This window comes from Trichoplusia ni, chromosome 13, assembly GCF_003590095.1.
Source record: "Trichoplusia ni isolate ovarian cell line Hi5 chromosome 13, tn1, whole genome shotgun sequence".
Lineage (NCBI taxonomy): Eukaryota > Metazoa > Arthropoda > Insecta > Lepidoptera > Noctuidae > Trichoplusia > Trichoplusia ni.
Genome location: NC_039490.1, coordinates 10,133,649 through 10,147,564, shown reverse-complemented (window position 1 = coordinate 10,147,564; position 13,916 = coordinate 10,133,649).

The following is a 13,916-nucleotide window of genomic DNA, read 5'->3' as shown; positions in this document are numbered from 1 at the left end:
AGAACGTTTAATTATGCTAACTTCCGATAAATATAGAAATAATTTTAAATGTTTAAATGTAAAGATTTCTTTTTTTTTAATTAGTTTAGGAGGTGGCCGCATACGTTTCGCTGAATGTAACCTGGCATGTAATATGGAATAAGGATGATGACTGGGTATAAAAATAAATCTAACTAGCTGTTGCCCGCGACTTCGTCCCCGTGGGTAGAAAATATATGCTATGATTTATACCTGCCCTGTTTTCTTCACATTTTCCATTGTATCTTTGCTTCTATTAGTCGCAGCGTGATGGTTTATAGCCTAAAGCCTTCCTTGATGAATGGGCTATTCAAGACAAAAATATTTTTTCAATTTGGACCAGTAGTTCCTGAGATTAGCGCGTTCAAACAAACAAACAAACTCTTCAGCTTTATATATTAGTATAGATTAGTCCCTCAGTTAGATAATTGAAAAGTATTAGAAACGGTTTATTTCCTTTTTTAGAAAATTTAAAATGACAAAGATTATCTGCGTCAAAGTTTAGGAGTTTACTCAAAGTCAAGTCAAAATTTACTCAATCGTGACGTCACGCGTAAGTTTTATTCTCTATAAATTGGACAATTTATGTTTGCTAGACAAATAAAAAAAATTATGGGTCACCAATTCGTTTTATAGACCATAAGTCTGACACAAAAAACGATGTTATTACATTTGTCATAACAACCTCTCTTTTACCAAAAATCAAAATTTCTACTGTTTAACACAAAAAAAAAAATCTTATAGTTATCCTTCATCAATCTAGAATCAAACCCAACTCAGGAACGCAACCAACACACTCTATTACTAATTACATTGACGATATAAATACATCGAAACCAAAACTCATTTTTTGTCAAACCATACAAGCTCCTTGCGTATTATATTGCAAAATTATATTTTGACATCCTGTCAATTTTGGTCAACGGGTTTTTTAGCCTTTTTTAAGGTAGTTTAATATAGTCACAGACAATATAAGTTATTTAAGCATTAAAAATAATAATTAGTATTAGATTTTTAATACTTGCTGTTGTCAGCTTCTCCGCCCGCTGCAAATCAAAAAAAATAATCCCACGGGAATATGAAATCGGGATAAAAACTATCATACGTGTTAATCTAGGTAACAAACTATCTGTGTACTAAATTTCGTCAAAATCCGTTCAGTGGTTTTTGCGTGAAAGAGTAACCATCTAAACCAAGTGTACACGTTTATAATATTAATATTTATTATACTTTATTCAATTCTTCTTACCAATTCGTCTAACCCAACTCAGGCGAAGCATAAAAGAGGTTTATGTATCAAACCCGTATGTATTTGTATGAGTACAAATTATTAAAATACTTTAGAGTGGGAATTAAGAAGAAATTTTTTATATAATACGTAGAGAAATTATAATATCGACTCATTAAGACATTTGTTAAAAATTCTAAATGTCACAACACAGTCTGATTAAATAATTAAAAAAACGTATTAAAAAAAACTAAGAAACAAAAATAAAAATAGTAAACTACATCTATACGTCCTTTAGATCTAAAACAAATATAATTTCCAACAAGACTCCTACAAGAATAACATAATTTTTCCCAAATATAGAAATTCTATGGAAAACTTATATCTTGGTAGAGCATGTTGCATACCGCGTCAGACCACACACGTCGCGCCCGCCGCGCGCGCCGGTACTGCGAAAGCGAAACGTGGATAAGACATGCATGTATTATCGTAACTTTTAAGTTAATAAGTATTGTAACATTGTGTGATAATGAGAAATAAACATTTTTTATTATTATATATTATTATTATTAATTATTGAGGAAAGGTGTTAAAACCTTTTTATTTTATACTTGCTGTAGAAAGCGACTTCGGTTTAAAGTGCGCTATAGTTCCTCTTTCATGCCAAATTGTTAAATTTATTATATTAGTATTTATACCTTTCAAGTATTAAGTTATAAAAAAATATGCAATCATGTGTTGTCCTCTAATGATAGTTGTGTTAAAAATCTTTGAAGATTATATCGGTATTGAAATTGGTGGTACATTGAAATGTTTGAATTGATTTGTTTATATATTATAAAATAGGGTTCAATATTGTTTTGCTGAAGAAATATGGGAAAAAATGGCATACGAAACTAAAACTGATACTATACTCATTTTCTTAAATCAAGACCAATCAACAACATTTGATATCTTCTTAATTTCAACCTTTCAACATAATATCTCTATAGGTGATTTTTTTAGTTTTAAATGATTAATTTGGCTATCAATTTTGCAAGGATAAATTGTCTTTGCTAATAGCTAATACAACTCCCAATCCTTATCGCAAAGAAAAAGGACAAAATCCATAAAAAATATGTCCAAACATTACTCGAAGCAAAAAAAAACATTGACTTTCAACAATTTCTTCAAACAAAAATGAAAAAAATCAAACTTAAAATAATAATTTCATTTTGAATCCCGGTCATATCCACATCACCTCACGTACGTGCCTCCGCCTTCATAGTCCAGGAGCAATAAACGAACAGTATTAATAACAATAATAAAGTCTACACAACGGACGGACACATTATACCTACTGCCTCCCGGGATTAATCACCAGCCGGTGATTAGTTGGTGATTAACGGATTAAGAGCTTTCGAGAGCTTTCTCAATGAACTGATTGGTGATTGTGTGAAGTTGGGTTTTGAAGTTAAGTGACTGTTGTTGAGGTTTGGATTTGGATGGGTGGGAGGTAGGTGAGATTATTAGATGGTTTTAAGTTCGGAGTGAATGGTAACTGATTGGTGATTGTGTGAAGTTGTGTTTTTGAAGTTAAGCAACTTATGTTGAGGTTTGGATTTGGATGGGTGGGAGGCGATGAAATAATTTGGTGCTGTGGTTGTTTTTAAGTGATGGTAAGTTGTCATTATTGAAGCTTAGAAAAGGATAGGTTACCATTTACTATTGTTTTGTAATGGTTATGAATAGTATGTGTGTTCTGAGTCAATTTATTTAATAATTTACACGGGTTGAAGCCAAGTACATAAATCACATAATAAATTAAACTAAAAAATACACATTATTGTAACTAAAACATGAAAACATAAAGTTATTTACAGGTTAAACCGCCTTTGCCAAACACTAGAAATAGATAGGTGGCCATTAATTTCGAGTAAATGTTCTTACTAATCGACAGGTCCTTCAAAGGGTACTAAAAGTGTAATTTTAGCTACAATTTTGCCTCGCTAAGCCAAGTGACTTTACTGGAACTATTAGTGTTACAATGTAACAACCAGTTTAGTATTTAAGTTAACTTTCATATAATTAACTAGGTATAATCTTCAAAGAAACTATTTACCTCTCATAAAAATAAAATTAGACTTCTACGACTTGTACAAAACTACCGTTAGCTTTTCAACGACTAACGAACTAGGGAATTAAATCCTTGTATTTCGTTTCACAAACATTCAAGTCACATGCACAAAGACACCCAGACTCAGGACAAGCATTCGTGGATCACAGAAATGCTTGGCCGTGGGGATCGATCTCGCGACACGTCGCGCTCAGTGGGTTTGGCGTGGTGACCTCAACCACTCAGTGCAGTCAGCTAGCCGATTGATTGAAGTACTTCGTGTGTATTGAAGAATCGTTTTTTGGGGTTCCATACCTAAACGGGAAATAGGACCTTACTACTGCTGTACCACTGTTTAATACCAGGCTTTATCTCAAGAATCGTGATAGCTACACAGTTGATGTTTTCACAGATGATGTCTTTGTACTGTTGCCGCTATAACAACAAATGAAAGCGAACATAAAGGTAAAGCAACGGATGCTACGGCCACAAAGAAGATCATGTATATTTTTGTTGCAAATTTCTTTTTTTGAGCATGTTATATTTAATTTTTACGTTACATTTTGTGTCGCGGATTCTAATCGATCAAGATTGGATTTTATAAACTTTACACAGCAATTAATAGAAAATCCCATAAATGTGACCCACTTCCCGGTCTGCTGAGATAGAGCTGAAATTTTCTAGAAATGTTTCACCACACGAGTCTCTCGGTTTCCGAGCGGTCATCATCATTACCCTAGCCGTTTCCCAAATATATTCCAGTCTACCTGGACGCAGCTCTATCTGACCTCCTCAACCCAGTTACCTAGGCAACACCCCTTAACCCGTAAGGATTCTCAAAGATGTATAAATAACAGCTGGGTCCCACAATTTAACGTGCCTTGCGAAGCACAGAGGAACTCGTTATGATATAGATGGCCACCCATCAAAAAACTGACCGTGTCAAGTGTAGCTTAACCTGTGATCGACCAACGTGCGCAGTTTAATGTAACCACGAGCTTCTCAAATTTTGTGGTAACTCATAAAAATATCCTTATTAATAACTCCTGAACAGTCAATCTTCAAAAAAACCTCATTCATATTAAACTTCAATCATAAATAACCTTAACAACACCGCATACCGTTTGCAGCGGTCACCCATCTATAAATAGACCTCATCAAGCGCCGCTTAACAACAAACGGTAGCCACTTAAACACGAAATTCTTTCTTCTGAAGTTTTAAGTATGTTTGTGTGTTTTTTAACGTGCTTGTTCGTTTGTTTGTGTGTTTGGCGGATGTTAACGTATTATAATTACTAATAGATCGCCACATCAATCACTTATCGATGTAGTCACGATTAAAAATGTTTTGAAGAGGCGCTAAGCAAACATTGAGGTTAGGAATGTATGGGCTTTGGTTGGCGGCGCGAACGCGGCGGTTGAAACGCTGGCGTTTTGTTTTTGAGATTATATTATATATGTATCTAAATAATGTCGTTGTTGAATATAATATTAATGTTAAAAAATTGTGATATGAAATCATTTATTCTGTAATTAAGATGTATCATAACTTTTACATGTCTTTGTTGAGAACGCTTTTCGAATTATTATTAAAACTAATTGTTACGTATTTTAACTTCGTTTACAAAATATTGCTTCTTATTATTGATAAAAAAGTAAATGTAGTTTAATTTCTGTTTAATTGACATTATTTCAAACACGTTATTAAACTAAACATTTATTTTAAACAACAAAATACTAAATATTAAAAAAAAAATCCCAATCATTGTGTGAAAGCAAGACGCCAACATCCCAATACAAAGCGTCATCTCTTTTCCACAAGTACAACAGCCTCTGTTACGATTACTAATAGGTCCCTGGCCAGCCCAGGAATCAAACCCGTGTGTTTCCATACTAAATCGTTCTGTACAAGCACAATCATTCGTTGAGATCAAAAAACGTATTGGTGCAAACCTCTGGACTATTACAATCAGCTTACTGCGACTGAACCGTTTTGATACTTGATTTAAAATATTATTAAAATAATTTATTCGTCAAATGGAGTTAGGTAATCTATTTGACTCGTGATTAATTTAAATTTATAATCGAAATAATTGATTGACGGGCCTGTTGGTCTAGTGGTTAGTGACTCTGACTGCTATACCGGAGGTCGTGGGTTCGATTCCCGCCCAGGACAAATGTTGTGTGATGAGCATGATCATTTGTTCTGGTGTCTGGGTGTAATTTATCTATAATATGTATGTATTTAGAAATATATAAGTAAGTTTATCAGTTGTCTGGTTACCATAACACAAGCTCTGCTTAGCTTGGGATCAGATAACCGTGTGTGAGTTGTCCCATGATATTATTATTATTTGTATCTCTTTTCATTCACGGGCTAACTTCATGAGAAGAGACCCGGTCCTTTTTAAAGGCTTGAACGGGGACACAGGTCCAACGCACAGAGGCCTTCTTGAGAACTTTAATATACAATGTGATGGGGCATCTACTAGGGATAATTCACCTCCGCTCTATGGGAGAACAGAGATGAAGAATCCAAAGTAGATGCAAAACTATTGCAATATGTATGTAAAACTAAATAGGCTATTATATAAATGAGACATGTTAAGTGGACCAGTTCCTTAAAATGATTCGGAGAACTATGACATTATTATTATTATTATTATTATTTTATATGTATATTCGTGGAGTCGTATGGAGTCGTGGCTAAATGTTACACTAGAGTTATAGTTAAGCAACTCTAGACGCGGTTAGTCGGAAGATGGGTGACCATTAGTACAATACATAATGACTTTTTGATAATTTTTCCCAACTGTCATAAAATTACGATCGATCGCTACGATCTTTGACAATCAAACCATTATAATCTAACCATGGGAAACTGTGTTAAAGACTTATATGGTTTAAGGAGGTCAGATTGTCATATGTCGCATATTCACTTAAATTAGGTAAAACCAATAGAACGACCTCTAAAAGTGTTGGGAAAATAACTAAAACTATCTTATTTTAGTACAAAACTTTGTAAACAATCAATAAAATACATTGCAATTCTTATAATAACTCTAATTAACCTAAACATACTCGTTAACTACTATAGTCCGATTTTTAATTCGAGGCAGTAAAATGACAATTGCAACTGTCATTTATACAAAAAAGGGTGACCCGCTACAATAGTGATGTTTGGAAATCTTACTACGACGATGACATTTAGTCATGCTTTATTTTATTATGTATCAAAAATTACTATTTCTATTAATTGAGCTTTTATAATTGTAAGTTGATGTTAAATTTGTTTTTCATCCAACCACTGCATAATGTTAGAATTCATCCAGTTTGGAGTTGGATGCGCTCGACTTTTCTTGCATGGTAAGGTGCTTCATCTTATACCAGCACCGCATTTGGCTTTAATTTTATAAATTTAAATTAATATTTTTTTTTTACATTTAAAAACAGTCACCGTGCATAATATTATCTTTTGACTAATTGTCGTAAATATATTTTTTTATACAGAGCTAATTTGATATCTGAATAAAAAATGTAAGCTCGACTAACTTTTGTTTGTAATAAGTCGATTCTAACACATCACTATTTATTTGGAATTAAAAACCTGCCACACTGGAAATGTCATTTTACTGCCTCGAATTAAAAATCGGACTATAATTGCAAATCAAAATACACAAACACGAAAAAAATACAAAAAGCAAGTATCAAGACTATTCCATCCAAGCTAAATAGTTTGTTGAATGCCAAGCAACGACTTGGGTGGTCTAAACTCGTGCACTCTCTCGCTCTTACATCAGCATTCTCGTATATTGCCATCTCGCTCTGTCGTGAAGTTCGGCTACCACAGATTATTAAGAATGAGATCCGCTAATTTGTGCAATCTTGAGATTAGTAATTAGAATTTTTTTAATGTTTTTTTTTTCTTGTAATGTGAATATTATTTGGATTATAGTTTCGATTTTGATCTTAATGTCTTAAGTAAAGTTGCTGTATTTTTTAATTTGCATAATATGGCAGCCGAATTGAGAATCGATTCTTTATGAAAACGTTAGAAAATTATTTGCTTTAGGGTGCCTATCTCTGCGATTAGTAGTCTAGTTAGAAAAATAATATTTTTTAGCAGTCATTAGTTTTCTTAGTAGAGTAAAGCGACCCTTGAAGCCTGCCATTATTTTGTATTTCAAATTATTGGTTTGATTTTAATATTAATTAATAAACAATAGATTTGTACCTACCTATATACGTCCCACTGCTGGGCACGTACCTCTTCCAGTAAATGAAAGATTTGAGTAGTTAATCATTGTAATTGAATACCATGAATAAATAAATAGTATAGATACTCGGACATGTTGACTAAAATATATATACAGAGACTAAATATTATTATTTTACCAACAAAAACCTACAACAAATAAAAAAATATTAAACAAAACGTGATGAGATTGCTCGCCAGCTTTTTTACGTTCAGTAAAAAAATATCAACAAAATTGATTCATCCAATCCGAATTTCGGAGTTAGTAAAGATAAAAAGAAAAATACAGACGAATTAAGAACCTCCTAATTTTTAAAATCGTTTAATAATACGTGAAACAAGAATACAAATTACCACAGTCTCACTGAAATAATCCAAAAATGCTAACTGAACCAAATCCAGTCTGTCGTGAAATACTCTTTGCATTTTCACGATCATTTCCAATGCGATTCCATCCTTTTCACACCAATTAAACTCCCATGTTGCTATCTCACGCGTCCACCTATGACCTCTGCGATTTGCCGTCCCTTTCTTATTAAGAAGAAAGTTTTTTTGTCTTTTTCTCTCGTGATACGATTCCGTAGTGGCGAATTTTCTTGACACAAAATTTAGAGCATTATTTTATTCAGTAAAAAAGTTCTGACAATATTCAATATTTCAATATTAACACAGAAATCAAGATTCTTCTTGAAATCTGCATTTCACACACACAATTTTTTTCATAAATATTTTATCAATTAATAATGTTTAGTCGTAACTTGACAATGGGAATTTAATTAAAAGTATTGATAAAAGCAAAAAAAACAACATTCTTTAACACCGTTTATTAACACTAAATTAATTTAAAAAGCCATTTAATAGAAAACAATTTATAGTATCGGCAAGAAAAATACGAGCGTTTCACCAATAAAAATTGAGCTGTCTGGGTACCACGGTTCATGAAACACAGACGGATAGACAGCAAAACCTTAGTAACAGGGTTCTGTTTTTACCATCATCATCATCAGCCATATTCTTCCACTGCTAGATAATATACCTCCAAAATTGCTCGCCATCGAAATCGGTTCAGATTGGAGTTTCATATAAAAGGAGTCCAGACTGTCTAACACATTTTGCTCGATCAAAGCCATGCCTGTTATGTTATACGGTCTTATATTTTGTCAAGAGGTCAGTTTTCACATAGGACACACAAAGGCTTCTCTTACAGAGGATGAGCATTAATTGCCACGTTTGCCCACTTATGGGCAAAATTTTTGGGTATCCAAAACTGTTTGATGAATCTTAATAGTAATTCCCCAAATTATTTTTAATTCACATTTGAGTTAGCAAACAAACGAAATTAATACCTTCCTGTACAAGTTATGCATGTAAGTTTGAATAATCTTTATAAACCATGTTTATATGTACATAGAATTACCATCAAATTTAAATCGTAACATTAACTTAACCCGGTCACCAATCTAAATCCAAGCCTTAGAAACAGTCACTTACCATCAGATAAAGATACAAAACATCCAACATTAATTGCTTACATGCTCACGCGCGCTTGTCACGACACTTGTCAAACTTGTCAGAACTGTCAAAACTGTCAAATATGGCGGCTGTCAAATGTGGTGGTATCGATCTAATTGATCTGAAGTGGTGATAAGATCTTGGGTTGGGTTGTGATGGCAGTGAGAGCTAAGCTATAGATATATGAAGCTATAAAAATAGCTTTTGAAAAACTTGAAGCTTTTTTATCGACGACCCCGAGGTCGAGTGGCGTACGCACCGGTTTCAAGGTGTCGCTAAATCTGAGGTCCCGGGTTCGATCCCCGGTCGGGTCAATGCAAAAATTCACATTTCTACATTGTCTCGGGTCTAGGTGTTTGTTGTACCTTATGGTAAGCGAGTACCAATATGTGTAAATACTTTCTTTATTATTAAAAGATACCACTACATGCAATCTTGATGGACTACACGGATAGCCGAGTGGTTGATTTTACCACGACGTGTCACGGGTTCGATCCCCGCGTAAGACAACTTTTGTGTGATCCACGAATGCTTTGCTCTTGCACTGTTCAACTAGCTAATCTTTACTTTCTTACTAATATTAATATTATAAATGTGAGAGTAACTCTGTCTGTCTGTCTGTTACGCTTCCTAAACCACTGAGCTGATTTTAATGAAATTCGTACAGAAATAGAGTCGACCTTGAGAAAGAATATAGGATAGTTTTTATCCCGGACTTTTGAAGAGTTCTCTTGGAAACGCGATATAACCGACCTCGACGCGGGCGAAGCCGCGGGCGAAAACCTATTAAGATATATAGTATATCTGACAGTGTAACATCGCCTTGTACCATTGAATGGTCAGAAATGTTCTATTTAAGCCTGCTCGTTTGCTTTATAAAGAACTCATATTCTATGGCAATCCTTGTGCTTGTAAATATTTATTGATTAACCTCAGATATAGGTGTTTATATCCAAGAATGGAATGTAACTGGGATTGTGTTGAATTTGTTAAAAATTAATGATTTGTAGCAGAAATTTTAGAAAAAGTTTGACTTGAGTACGGTGGACTTTTTTATCACCTGCGTGGAAAACAGATGCCGCCGTGCATGGCGTTGTCACGTTTTCTCAATTGTTGCCGATTCTTAGACATTTCTCTTTTTTTAAAACTATGAAATATAATATAATTTTTGTGTGGTCCACAACTGCTTGTAATGAGTCTGGGTGTCTTTTTGCATGTGACTTGAATGTTCGTGAAATTCCTGGACACAAGATTAAGTCCCTAAATGAAGGAAGACATCTTAAAAAACATAAAAACATAGGTTTAACTTTAATCTACAGATTTAAGTAACACGACATAGCAAATTGTTGTTAAATGATGCAACGGTTTACTCACGCGTATTTATCGGGTTAGCCCGACTAGTTTCGGACCCAACCGGAGTCCTTAATCATGAACTGACGCGGCGACTTCGTTTTACCAACTATGTTGAGGTCGGCTTCCAGTCTAACTGGATGCAGCTAAGTACCAGTGTTTTACAAGGGGCGACTGTCCATCTGACCTCCTCAACAACCTGGGCAACACAATACTTAGTATAGTTGTCAGACTTTCTAGCTTCTGACTACCCGTAACGACTGTCAAAGAGGTACGGAAATGAGTCTAGACCTACATTTAGTCCTGTCTTTCGATACACGTTTTTTTTTTGACATAAATGATCCAATCCACGGACTGACCGTACCAAGTGTTGCTTCGTCCTCCCTCAAATAACTGTCAATAAATAGGAGTAATACGTTATTTCCATCAAAAAAATTTTACGACATATATCACCCATCACAAATCCACGGACCGACCTAACCAAGCGTTGCTTAACCAACTCACAAAACCCATAGCCAACTTAACCGTCAATAACCTCTATCTAGACATAGATTATCACCCATCCAAGAACCGACCGCAACAAGCGTAGCTTAACCTTAACAGTTACTAAAAAAAAACCTTGAGAAAGACGTTATTTTTAATCATTACATTAATTTACGCGTCTGTACGTTCGTCTGATTAAAACAAGCATACAGAATTGATATATAAGTTGTGGGCCACCCAGACCGCGCGCCGTTTGCTTTTATTTTGGTTGCGCGTGCGCCGCGCGCGGTGATAGATCGGGACCCGTGAAGCTGATTGGTCGGTCCAGTAGGGTTGGCACGAATTTATTCCGAATATTATTTTGTTCGGTGCAAATGTTTTTAGTAACTTTTGTCCTTTCGTTTTGCAGTGGTGTGTAGTATTTGTCAAACCACAATTTGTAGGTATGTAGGTACTCAATGACATTAATATTGTAAATGTGTGTGTTTGTTTGTTTGTTAGATCTTCACATCGATCGTCGTGATCATTGTCATGTCAACTGGATCGATTTTTATGAAATTTGGTATGGAGGTAGCTAATACCTTGGATTAAAACTTATGCTACATTGTTTGAAACAAGATAGGATTCTAGAAAATCTCGAAATTAAAAACTTTCGCTCCCACAACTTTTATATGGCTTGACCGTTCCTTATCAAGCATTTTTAATACAAAACTAACTAAATTTAAATACTCAATCCGTACGGGACCTATAATGCCACAGACAGGAAGACACGTCATACTTATAACACACTCCTTTTGCGTCTGGGGTTTAAAAACCAACATAGAACAAAAAATTTTTGTTAAGTGGCAACCCTAACCGTTGATTGGCGCTTGAGTATCGCTTTTACAAAAATTCTTTGCATTGATAGTGCAAGTCTTAATAATTTATTATCATATATATTTACAATAGTATTTTCCCACACTTATTTAGCATAAAATTAAATAATTTTATAAATGTATGTAATATTACTTGATCTACTACGATAATAATTATTATAGGAGATTATTAAATAAGTCGATGTCCTGTTATTTTTGGATTTTTAGTAAGTTTAAAATTTTAGGTCTATAAATTTGTAAAAATGAATGAATATCGTTCCAGCTTTTTCGGAGATTGGTCTTCCTCCTTACAGTATTACTATCCTGCTATTAAACTTTGGTATAGAATTTTTGGAAATAGACTTGATAATAGTTAAATCGAAGTTTTTCATAATATTATGGAGAAATTATTTATTAAAAAAGCCAAAATACCCCAGAAATAAGAAAAATTTACTCGGTAAAAAATCGTTTGAGATTGTATTCAACTGAAATAAATTTTTTAAAGGGAAAGACCAGTCCAATGATATTTGTCACCTATTTTCTGCCTCATTTTATAATATCTGAATAGTTTCTTAAACAGCCTATTTTGACATAAGACATCAATTTGAAATCGATATAAATAACAAATTCCTTTCAAATCGATCGATTATTCAATCCGAAATCGAATCCAGGACTATTCGATAGCTTGAATACAATCCTACAAGTTATAAGGAAAGAAAGATAGCCAAGCAAATCAATTTGCATAAGGAACCAAATAACAAGACCTTTCGTCTCTTGTTGATTGATCTAACTCTCAGCTCAAGTTATAATGGATTGTTTCCATTTATAAAGACTCCTACTAGCCTTAACAACACTCAAGAACATAGATCAAGTTATACTAGACAATAACCAAAATTAAAGACCCCATATACTTAAATAATTGTTCACTAAGACAGCTCAACTTACGTTTGATATTTTCGAACGACATTCGAACGCAATACCGAAGTGTGAAACTTGTGCCATCTCTTTCCCTTCTACTGGTTGATGGCACAAATGTTCTGCGTAAGAGCGAGATGGAAAATAATGTCGCGAAGTGGCTTAGTGCAATGCGTTCGCCGTGGGTGGTCTGTAATTTTTATACTGACGTCAAAAGGTCATTGAACTCCGTCCGATTAAATTTTGACACCTGTGTGTGATATTTTCGAGTTTTTTTGTCGTTTCGTTTTTTATTTGATAAATAGCTGTTTTAACATTGACAAATTGATAGTTTAATTAGTTGTTTGAGGTAGAAAACCGAGTTATTATGTGTATTTGAATATAATGTTACACTTTGACATATTTTAGGTTATAAACCTTTACTTTTTTTTTAATTGTGTAGGTTTACGTATTGTGTTGACAGCCAGTTGTATTCTGCCGGGGCTGTTTCAATAGCTAGATATTCAAAATTATATTTAAACTAGCTGTTGCCCGCGACTTCGTCCGCGTGGTTAGAAGAAATTGCGACTTTAACTTGAGATTTAAACTATCCTATCTCTCAAGTTGGATCGAACTGCACATGGTGTGCGAATTTTATTATAATCGGTTAAGTGGTTTAGGAGTCCATTGAGGACAAACATCGTGACACAACATTTATATATATTAAGATAGACTATTGAGTTGAGTACCAGATAATTAAGTATTTTTAACGCAATAAAAAAAACTTCAACAGTAATATGAGGTAATAGGTATTCAGGTCAAAAATTTATGATTTACGTAAAATCGTTACATAATTTAACCATAACTTGCTTTGTCATATTTTGTTTTTATTTTGAGTTTAAAACATGAAGAATATTATAGTTTTTAGTGCATTTAAATTACTTTAGCATAATAATCAGTTTGTTTTTTTCATATCGTAGAAAACTGTGCATTATTTTTTATTGGAATAGGGATGATGACAAGTTTTTTTGCAGTGTCCGTCTTGTAGTTTTCTGTATAATAATGGATACGTATTTTTTAATTTCTCCCGCAAACATAAATTGACCAAATTACAGTGAATGAAACTTACGCGTGACGTCACGATTGAGTATAAATTTTACTCTATCGTTACGTCACAAGCCCCCTCTCCTAAACTTTAAAGCAGTTAATCTTTGTCAATTCTAGTTT